This window comes from Numenius arquata, chromosome 6 (genome assembly GCF_964106895.1).
Source record: "Numenius arquata chromosome 6, bNumArq3.hap1.1, whole genome shotgun sequence".
Taxonomy (NCBI): Eukaryota; Metazoa; Chordata; class Aves; order Charadriiformes; family Scolopacidae; genus Numenius; species Numenius arquata.
Window position 1 is genome coordinate 22048779 of NC_133581.1, and position 12002 is coordinate 22060780.

A 12002-nucleotide genomic window follows, 5' to 3' on the forward strand; every position below is an offset into this window, starting at 1 on the left:
GGCCTGCATTTAGAAGAATTTTATATTTGGCCTGGGCTCAACATGCTGAGTAAGGCAGAGACTCAAATTTTTCATTCCTCCTGGGCTACACTCAGAAAAAGCATGAACAGCACAATACCTTTACATATTCTGAGGAGACGGAGAAAGGAAACTATTCTGTTCTTTCTTTTGTTCTGAGCAAGCTCAGGGGTTACACTTTGCCAAATGGATGCTCAGGTACTTCTATTCCAATACCATTTTTGCCTACCAAGAGTGAACATAGCATTCTTTTAGAAAATAATGTTTTCAAGGTTTGACATGAAGGGATCAAAGGAGAACACTGGCTCATGTGTGTTACAGGAATTCCCTATTTACTGATGAGTAAAGAAGGCTGAAATTAGAAATACCAGTACAGCCTTTTCAGGACAACTCATAATTGGAGAGATGTACATATGCTCTTCATTTCTAGACAGAGAGCTTTTTAAATGGCAGGAATCAGAACAGTGTGTTGAATCAGACTGACCTGTTTCTCCCATCTATCTAAACAAGGCATAAACAATGTACCACCTCAGTAGTCATTAGGTGTGAGCTGTCAGCTTCTATGATCAGAGAACTGATGTTGTTCCTCTAACTGTTAAAAACAGAGGGAATACTTTCGTCAATGATATTTTTATATTGGATTGAAATCACAGTTGTATTTACTCTGATATAATTATGTAAGCTATGTACTTAGTATAATACAAGTATTCTTATTTTAATAAATAAGCTGCTGCAAAATGTTTTATTATACCACATAATCCAACAACAGTTATACAAGAATGAAGTAGCACAGCTGGTATGGAGGGCTTCTTCAAATTCTACCTGATGAAGCTAAAGACAGTAGAGGTGACTCATAAAAGATTGTACAGATCTTGGCTCATGTGAAAGATTTTTTAAATTTTATTTTTAATCCTGCTGAGTAACTCAAACAGGTATTAAAAAATGAGCCTTCCATCAAAATATTCCTTTTCATCTCTATGGCTGTAGAGTTTCTTCAAAAAATGGTATACTATATGATGCCTACTTACAACATTCAGCCCTTTATTCATAATATGTTTAAAACAAGTAGTTGAAATAGTACACCATTTATTTACCTCTGTTTTGGAATAAGTGCTGGTTAAATTTTCTCTATTCTGGATATAGAGTGATTCACTAGTTGGTTCATTTAGCCCACCCAGCTTACATACTACATACTCTATTATGAATGGTTACAACGTGAGAATGGAAATGTTGTATGAGTGGGGCACACTTGGAGCACGGACCTTCAACCAGGAAGTTACTTGAGCCTACATCTTTGCTTCCTTGCCTCAAGACAGGCATCAGTTATGTTCCCAGGCCAGAAAAGCAGCTTCCCTCTGACTAAAACTGTAAGGCCCCAGGTACAGCTGCAAATAAGGTGAGGCACTGCGGTTAATTACTGGCAGTTCAGGCAGAGCAGTGGGATACAGGACTAATGAACAGGCTGAACTGCCACTGCCCACTAGATGAATGCACACACACAAATACAGATCATGGAAGCACCAAAAGACATATGTGTAAACACACCTACCCAGTAAGCCACACCGTAGAACTGATGGGAAAAGGTTTGATAAACTTAGGCCTACTGTCACCTACAGGGCACATCATTAGTAACAACCACACAATTGACAGATACAGAAGAACAAGAATCAAAGCTACTGCCAGTCCTCTTCCATTTAAGGCTGTTTACTGAAGATCGCTGGAGGCAGGCCCCTGCGTGAACAAGCCCAGTGAGAATCTGAAGAGCAGCACAGAGCAGCCCAGGGCACTCTTGCTACAGTCTTGAAACAAAGGCTTATGCGAAAACTAGTCTAAACAGTTCTTGTCCTGCACAAATATCTGTTAGGGGATACCAGATTTCAGTTCAATTACTATTTTGAAGTAGTAAGTCATATATATATATATGTTTGAAAAGGGCTTCAAAATGATATTTCAAATTCTGTTCCAGATCCAGTTTTGGTTTCCAGCTAGGATTCTGTTCTGCTCTCTGGTTAAAAACACAGCACTTTGAAGCCACTGGTCGCTGAATTAGTCCAGATTTTAATGCTGGCAGCTCTCATATATTCAAAGTAAACATGACTGGAGGAAAAAACCCCACAAACCTATGATGGAGAAAGGGACTGGAAAAGCCCTGTCCTTTGAGAGAGAGAATAGGTGCTATCGGCCAAATCAGAGACACTGAGGGGGAAAAAGTGATCTTCCATCTCAGTGCTCAGCAACAGCCAGAAGTCAGTATGTTGAGCATCATCAGGAAGGTTACTGAGAATGTGACACAGGGGTCAGTCTGGCACTGTATAAAACCCTGGTGCACTTTCACCTGGAGTTCAGCACACAGATGTGATCCATACATCAAGGACAGTGGATCTACCCAGGGCAGAGAGAAGAGCAATGAAAAGGGTCAAGGGGATGGAGTGGCTGAGGAGAGCCTCTATTTGAGGATAGACTAAAAAGGCTGGAACTCTTCCATTTGGAGAGGTGAAGGCTGAGGAATGGTTTAGGTTTACAAAATCATTAAGGTAGATAAGGGGAACACAGAAGTGTCATTCATCAAATCCTGCAACATTACAACTTGGGGGGGGGGGCACTCACTGAAACTAGCAGGGAATTGGTTTAAAACTGATAAAAAGCCTACTCTTTTTACACAGCAGTTAGTGAATCCCCGGAATTTCTTGTCTTGAGAGAATGTGGAGGTAGACAGCATCAGCAAGTTAAAAAAAAAACCAAAAACCAACAACAAAAAAACCCCAGTAACAAAACAGATACTATAGGCAATAAGCAGAGGTATCCTCTTTAAAATCCTTTATCCAATGATGCTGGAAGAGTATGAGGAGAACAGACCACAGGAAGTGGCCAGGTTCACATGATGTCCCTAAACACTCTGTCGTTTCACTACAGGAGACAGTGGGGGCAGCGCATTGGCCTAGACAGACTACTGACTAACCCAGTCAGACATTTTTTATGTTATTATGAATAAAGCTTCTGTATTGAGAATCCCTTCCATGCAAGAAAAGCCGCTCTATTGTGCTATATTGGGAATGTGAATGGTGCCAGTGCTGTAGCAGATGACTGGAAAAATGGCTAATGAGAGCATATAGGTACAGAAACACACATCTACACAGTAAGAGATACCAACAAGACTTTTCAACCTATGTGTGCACACACTATCCAGCAGCAGCTTGAAACTCCCTAGGACGGTAAGGTTAGAGTTAACTCTTTTCTGTGAGACCTTGCTGTGTAGATAACAAAAAAGAAAGACCTACAAATTCTCTGGACACGAGGCAGAACAACTTGCATTGAAGGGCCAGTAATTGTAACTGCTATCACAAGTAGTTGGGAGGGTTATAGAAGCAACTGATCAGTTTAACTACTTCAAGGGTACTGCAGAGAGGAATAAAACGTTAATGGGAACTATTGTAATCATGTTATGCTTTCTCTTAATTGCTGCTTGTTTAGTAACAGTGTTTTAATGCTTTTCTTCTTGACAACGACTGTAGCAAGAGAGAAACCACATTTCAACTTCAGTTAAGAACATCAGAGGTCTGCGATGTGCTCTATGAGTACAATTGAACTGAATGATATTCAGTAAAAGAAGAAAATACATGGGCAAGAAGCTTATTCTTTGCTTTCATGTGTCTTGCATATTTTTGAAGACACAAATTGATTAAGGAATTTTACTTTTACCCTGCTTTCTCACCAGCCTCTCTGCTGATGAAGGATGAATAGGGAAAGTGTTGACCTTTCTCTGTATGTTCCAGTTAATAAATACAAATAACACTTTCTTGTATCTGTGCCCAGTTTGGATAAAAGAGAGTCTGATAGATACTGTATCCCAGATGTTACATCTTATAATTAGGCAGCTTTAAAATGTAACATAGCTGAATGTTATTAAACCCACTAAAATAAAATTAAACCTTTATCCCTGCCGGATTTTTTTCTGCAGGAAAACACAGATCTTGCCTTGAAAAGGTCAGTTTAAAGAAGAAACACAATGATTTAGAGGAAGGTAACTTTCAACTCTAGCTTGTCTGTGTTAAATACTTTGCAATAAACCGCTCATCAGTTGCTTATCATAGGCAAACAGTCAGATGGTAAGCTCTGTTGCTTTAGTGTATTCTAACACACTTCTAGTATGATCCAGAAAATCCAGGCGAGAGGTAATATATGTGATCACATGACTTGTTATCTTAAATGGTTTCATATGTGGTATTCGCTCTAGTTATTTGACATGACTCAAGTTGACCTCATTGTTTGTGTGCTTGAAAGGGAACAATTATGCAACTACTAAATGGTATGGAAGACAGCAATGCCGTACATGACAGAAAAAACAGTAGGAATGCAATGCCTACCAAACTGTCAAAAGGTTTTACACCAGCATGATAAGTATATTTTCTTTGTACAGTCCTATATTACAGAACAATGAAAAAGTTAACATTCATGCTGGTAAATCTGGCTTAATCTTGTAGTTCTTGTAGTCATTTGGAACCTACAGTTTTTGTGGTTCTCACTTACATCAGAACCTGAATATTTTCAGACAAGTTCCATGTTTGCCAGAATAACAAAAAATAAAATAATTAAAGCAGGAAATATTGTCACTAAAAATAGCATCTTATGACAATACTGTCAATAACATAGGTAAGTTGATGCACATGTATCTTCAGTTATAAAATCTTTGTACATACTTAACATGAGTTCAGCAACATCTTAAGGAGGATGCTGAAGCAAGTACATCTTTAGTTTTATCAGTGGTTTATGAAAAACACTGATGAAATAACATAGCATTAATTAAACCTGACCAAGGCACAAACACTGTAACTTTCTTTTTCAAACTGACCCCCTTCTTGCAAAAGCATTGGTATTAACAAGTTAGAAAATGAAGGATGGAAGAGTCCTGGAAAATTCATGGATATCTGTTTAATCTGATTTTGAAGTTCTTTAGTTTAGTTTTCCTAGCACCTATTTCAAGTTTTTGCAAGTGAAAACATGTAATATCTTATGAAACTGCAAGGCATCCTCTGAAAACTATTTTACTAGATTTCAAATCACCTTGAAGTCTTTACAGAGGATTTTCTTGAGCAGATAGAGGTTACAAGGCAAAGACATTCTATTGTTCTGAAGCCTCTGATTACAGTCTCATCTTACCAAATGTCAGTAGCTAGTGAGTGACTGAATGGACAACACCCAGTTGAACCAGCACAGCAGGCAGTTCCTACTGCTTCAGAAGGGTGAGCATTTTCTGCTGATTCCATAATGAACCAACTTAAAATGGGTGACAACAGGCTGGTGGAGGTATTTTAAGACAATGTGAAATTGTGTATAATTAGAGTTTATTAGACATTCTGTACTGATTCCAGTGTCCTCACTAAAGCCCACACCTGAGGAACTGCATGCTGTATTCCCTAGTTCTTCCTCCTATTTCAGTATTCTCTGTTCCCCATTCTACAGGTCTCTGGGCATGTTATGCATGTTCAAGAAAGTGCTCCAGTGAAGTCCTGGAGAGAGGAAACTTCAGAAAAAATAGTAAATGCCTTTGGCTATCACACAAATGCCCAATCGACAATATGTGCCAGTTTGCTACCTAGCATAATAATCTTTCCTTGTCCTACTGGTAGAATTGTTGATGCACATTGAGAGAACAAGAGCCTAGAGAATATGACAATGTTCTTTTGGAGCATGCAGGCTACCAGCTCTGAGGGAGGCAGCCATTGGTGCCTGAGGATTTATTAAAGTTTCCCCGGATGCTTGACAACATGATCTTGCCTCCAGATACTGTGTTTCTTTCAATATGTGAGTAGGAAGATCAGTTTTAATTAGTGTGACTTTAAAGCTGACCAAAGCAAATACCAATTACTGTCAGTCAGCACGATGATTACAGCTACCTCAGACACATTGCAACAGAAGACTAGTTGCTTTGTTTATGTGTTACAAGTGGATGGCAAAGGAAAGCCAACATCATGATTTAGCTCACAGCCTCGGAATCCAGAGGAGGAGAAAAATATTCTTTTTTATCATGACACATTCACTGTTTTCTTCTGGATTTCTTGGGACTTTTCTCAACCAGTGTCACAGACATGAGAGTGAAAAGTAAATGGATCAGATGGCTGATCAGAGTGCTTTTGTCCCACAAGTAGCTGGTATGGGACTGTACCAAACTGCGGTTTTCAGGCCACAGCATGGCCTTAGAGCCTTCTGTTCTGTTCAGCACAGTCTGGTAGTAACTGTGCTCAGTTATATCCCTCACAGCTGCTCTTTCCCAGTCTGAAAGTGATATTGCACTTTGGAACCACAGTGTTTCCCACTGAGGGCAAAAGTGCACATTGGTTCCCTGAGGTCATACTGCCTGATAGTGTTATCCTGAGCCAGAAGGCAACTATGTTCCCAAACACACGCTGTGAAGCTTTTCCTCTTAAAAAACATTCAGCTTTTTAGGGCTCTTTCTCTGTAGCAGCAATGAGGGGAATATCAACACTTCTGCACATTTGTAGTGCTCATTAGCCCAGGTGTTCTCTCCAAGTTCCCTGCCATCACACGATCCATTCCTTCTTGTAGGTTTTGAAATTATTATCCCAAGCAGAATGCCTTGAGAAGGTAATGGCTGCATGTGTCTAGGTCATTCTGACCTAACCCCTTTCCTGTAATATTGTCAGACAACTGGTTAACTGCCAATATGCTCAACAAATTTAAAGTGCCATTAGAAAGATTATGGTCAGTGTCCAGTCCAGATTTCCTCCAACTCAAACAGTTGTGAAAATGTGTGGAATATTTAAATTGTACTTGCTTGTACTGTGCTGACGTAGAGTAGGATTTTTGTTTCTGTAGACTCTGAAGTCTGAAAAGCTCCTCCAATCTCTAAGTTATTTTCATCCATGTCTAACATGGAAGATTTTTGAAACAGCATTTAGCTAAAAAGGGAAGGTGACATTAAAGTGTATGCCAACTTTCCAAATGCCAAATTAGAATAACTTTCTTGCTTCACTGCCACACCTATGAAGAAAGTGGCTACAAAGATAACCTAGAAATGGGAATATTAGTCTGCAATACAGCTGCACTTGACTAAATATTTAAGTAATTACAGAATTAGAAAGCTGAGCCCGTATGAGGGCACAGTCTGTGAGCTTGTGGGGACAGCTCTCTCCCCGACTTGTTAAGATAAGTTACCTCTTTTAGCAAATCCTTACTCTTCCTGGGTTTGGTGACAGATTGGGGTTTCTTGCTGTACTACTGTGTACCTGACACTCATTTTGTAAAGTAGTAGGACTCACTGGGCAAGGAAATAGTTACCACTAAACACATTAATGCAAGAGCAGGAAATAAGGATACTCTGGGGAATCTGTGAGCCACGTGGATGCAAAGAGGCTACACCTTCATGGATTATGTCATCTCCTCCAAGGAGCAATCCCTGGTCCCTGAGCCAAGCAGTTCTATGTGGTTCATGCCCACTCTGCTATGTTGCCATGCAGCATGATTGCCTATGCCTGTGCTGACAGCTGGGGTGTGGTTGGGGAACTGGGACCGTCTGGACTAAAACCAGCCAGGGTTCAGTCTCTAAATGAGAACATGGAGACTCCAAAACAAAAAGAGCCAGGAGGGGTCAAAAACCTGAAGAGTGGACACTGGGAACAGATAGACAAGGAGAATGAGACAGGCCAGACATAACACAGATCAGAGAATGTGTGGTAGAAGTTACTGCTCAGGGGAGAGACCCAGGAATTCATTAGTCTGTAGGGGAACATAGTGTGTTGTATACACTTCTACAGAACAGCAATACAGGTTTCTTGTGCAAGAAAAGTTATCTAGAAAAATAGATGCAAATAATAGCATATACTACATATAACAGTGCCTAATCCAGAAGATCTAAGAAGTAGTTTAGAGATGATAAATCTGGTTAAATATAACTCTTATTGATAACAAGAATTAACTAACTTCATCTAAGAAGTTATAAAATTTACAGAATACCAGAAGATCATGATACTTAATATTAAACTTATTTAGATGTGGACTTCTCTATAAGTTTGTGGAATGTTCAGCTAGAGGCATAAATGTCCATCTTCATTTATTTACTGTCAAAGAACAGTATCTGTGCCCCTAAATGGATTTCCAAAGCACTTAGTTGCTCAGAACTGACCTTTGAAAATCCTAAATGAAATCTGCATGTATATGCCAGTGTTGAGGTGTTACTGTTTTTGGAAAAAGCTGGTTGGAAATTTAAGAAAATGGGAAATGCATCAAGTTAGAATCTTTTTCTTATTACTTCTTGTAGGAATCTGTAGTCTTTGTGAACTCATGTTTTGCTTCAGCAAATCTGCAAATAATTTTCAAGGAAACCAAAAATATTGTGTTAAGGTTCCAGGACTATCTGTTTCTATTATTTTTGTTATTTCCCCTCTATATAGAATTCTTAAAAAATAGCTACTTATACATGGCTAAAGAGATTAGGTTGTGCATGCAGATATGCCCTCTCTTGGACAGAAAATTCAAAATGCCTTGAAAGGCAAAGTGGTAAGAGAGAAATAATAATTCATAAAGACTGCTATATATTACAACAGAGATTATTATTTTTAAAAGTTATAAGCTTATGGTTTACCTTGTTGAATTCAACACAATTAACAAAATGGAGCTCAGTAGATCTCCCACAATCTTCAGTTTTTCTCCAGAAAAGTGCCTTTTCCTGCCCCTGTGTTTCTCTTTTATTCTTCATGTGCCATTTGATGGATCCTTTGACTGCCTTTTTTTTGCTACTAGAAGGTACTGAAAAGAATACAGATAATAGAGAGAAGGACTTGCTGGTCTCACTGCAATATCAAGGCACAATTTAGCCTTGATCAGCTATAGCAGGGAAGAGGCAAAGCCTTCGCTTCATCTTGAGATCTGTAATCTCTGCTCCCCTTGTCACTGGCCACTGGAAAAAGCTCGTGGCTGATACTCATTTCTTCAGGCAGCATTGCAGTCTGTCTCACAGCATTTTGCCAGGATGGACATTTTTACCCGAGCAGTGAAGAGAAATGTCTATTGCCTGCAAGCACCTTTCAGGGGCATGTTTTCAAACAGTTAGGCAAAAAGTATCAGGGAGGACATGGGTTTTCAGAGGCTGCCAGGCAAGACAAACCACCCCCTTCCTGTGGCTCTGGTGACATGCTTCTGTCCTGCTACTGAAAGCTCTGCAGGAAATGATGAGACAGAAACCAATTTCTTCTGGCAGAGAGCACTTAACCTTTAGAAATCTAGCTTGTATATTACAGCAGAGGCTTTGACTAATATGGTGCTTTGAGGGAATCTTTGTGAACACAGACACAATGCAGAGGCTTAACTAGTTGTCTTCAATGCCAAGATTGACAGACTCTTCTCAGCTGCAGGCTAGAAGTCCACTCTGGGCTCCAGCTCTCTCTGTCCTTACTCTAGTTGCAGATATGTAGCTTTCCCCTTGTCAGTGCTTCTGGCAAGGAAAGCACTTTGGAAGTGCTTTGAAAGTGGAAATGGGAAAACCTGTATTTCTCCAAACTTGTCTGGATACCCAGGAGTGAGGAGGACTCTTCTAACAGACTGCCAGCTGGACCAAGAATAATGAAGTTCCAAGGTTTAAATAGTGGTCTGCTCTGGCCGTTCTTGACGTAAAAAGATACTTTTACTCCCCTCCCCTCCAGTTCAGTCCTCCCACTCTTTCATTTTTTGGTTCCCTTTCTTGAACTTCTATGGATTAAAACCAGAAAACAAACAGCATCCCTTCCCCCACTTCAGAAGAACACTTCTTCCTGCTTTTCTTGGCTGAGTGCTCCTTTCGTACTCAGCGGGTATCCTTGGGATATCTACCAAGGCAGGCTCTGCACAATGGACCAGCACCAAGAACCGTGGCTGTCTAGTGCCTAGCAACACTGACGTGACCTCAAGTGGCTTAATTTTGTAATTGCTGTCTCTTAGATAGTATGTGAACTCAAACTGATCTCCAAGACTCATAACCACACCAAAATCTGAAAGGAACAGACACTCACTGGCCTCAGTTCCCTTTCTGAAGGTTCCAAGATATAGAGCCCATTTTCTTTGTTTTTCATTCATGCAATAACAGGAAATCCCAGAGAGCAGAACAAGAGATTTCATTGTTTCCCAGCACCTTAATGGCTAATTTGCTTTAGGCAAAATTAACTAAAAAAACCCCAAATAACCACCCCTCTCATTCAGCTGTATGTTCTTAGTATTAAGCAGCAATTGCAAACTTGCATTGACTTCACCGGAGCCAAGACTTCATCCCAAATACATTATCAGCACAGATGACTATCCGCTACTGTGCTGGGAATCTGTGATCCGTACTCTCAAAGTTTTTCTAAGAGCTTGAAATCAAAGATCACTTGCCACAAACATATTCTGAGTAACATTAACGAGGAACCACGGTCTTCTGAGGTAGTTGATCTCCATCACAGTAACTGATTAAATTCACAGTGTAGTCAATTTCTGGGTCATATTAGTCATTTAGATACCTTAGCACTATTTCAAAAGCTGGCAACATGATATTTGAAATAATATAATTCATAAGTATTAGGGGAACATATTCTGGTAGCACTTCCAGCTTCTGACCAACAACAGAAAAGTTTGGCAAATGTCCTTCAGACACAGAGGACAAACACAGAATTTGGACAAGAATACACTTCCATTTCTTGGTCATGTCATGATCTTTACAGGGATAAAAATGCATCCAACTTAAATGAATTTAATCACAACACTTCCACAACATCTGTCCAATAGTGTGGTGGATTGACCTCAGCTGGCTGCCAGGTTGCCCACCAAGCTGCCCTAGGACTCCCCTCCTCAGCAGGACAGGGGGACAGAAAATAAGATGGAAAAGAACTTGAGGGTCAAGATAAAGGTAGTTTAATAAAGCAAAAACAAAGGCCATGGCAGAAGCAAAGGAAAACCAAAAGATTTATTTTCCACTTCCCATCAGCAGGCGATGTCCAGCCACCTTCTGGGAAGTAGGGCTTCAGTATGCACAGCAGTTGCTCCGAAAGACAAATGTCATACTAATGAATGTCCCCCTCTACTCCTCCTTTCTCTTAGCTTTTATTGCTAAGCAGATGTCATATGATATGGAATATCTCTTTGGTCAGTTTGGGTCAGCTGGCCTGGCTATCCCCCCTCCCAAGATCTTCCCCAGCTTTGTGGGTGAGAGGGGATGTTGGAGAGACAGTGTTGGTGCTGTGGGAGCACTGCTCAGCAGTAGCCAAAACACTGGTGTGTTATCAACACTTTTCTAGCTACAAATACAAAGCACAGTGCTATGAGGGCTGCTATAGGGAAAATTAACCACCTGCCAGCAAGACCCAATACAGATAGGTTTGCCAGTTCTCTGGCCCTTTAAAATTTTGGAGGCAATGTTCAACATACTACCAAACTTTTGGTTAACTATATTGATTTGCTGCAGACAAGTGATTGCCAGTTGCCATGATAAATGTTAGTATTTTCCTTTAAAGTTTGCTATTTGTCCCATCTAATATGCAATGGTGTTGACCCACAAACAAAGGCAGATTTAACTGGTGGTGGCCTTCAGCTGCCTATCTTTATGATTGCTCTTTGCTTCCCACAACAGGGAAATGGAATAATCCATCCAGCCATTTCTAAACTGTTTCACTATAAAATCAGGACTGATTCTGCTTACGTTACAGAATGTGGTGATTTGAGAGGATTTTTGCACACAGTTCAACTGGAACTTTGGAAGAAGCAAGTCATAGGCTCTGGGAAGGCCTCTACTTCCAAGCTGAGTCCCACTGTACTGAATCCCACTGTGTCACTCTTGGGTATTATCAGCTGTCTTCACTACTATACAAGAAATTGACAGCATATTGTTTATGAATCTCAACAGGGAATCTAATTTCCACAGACTTGGGATATGAATAATACCTCTATGTGACAGACCAATGGTGACAGTCATTCTTAGACTATTTATGACATATATTGGCATTGGCATTTAAAAAGCAGTGGAC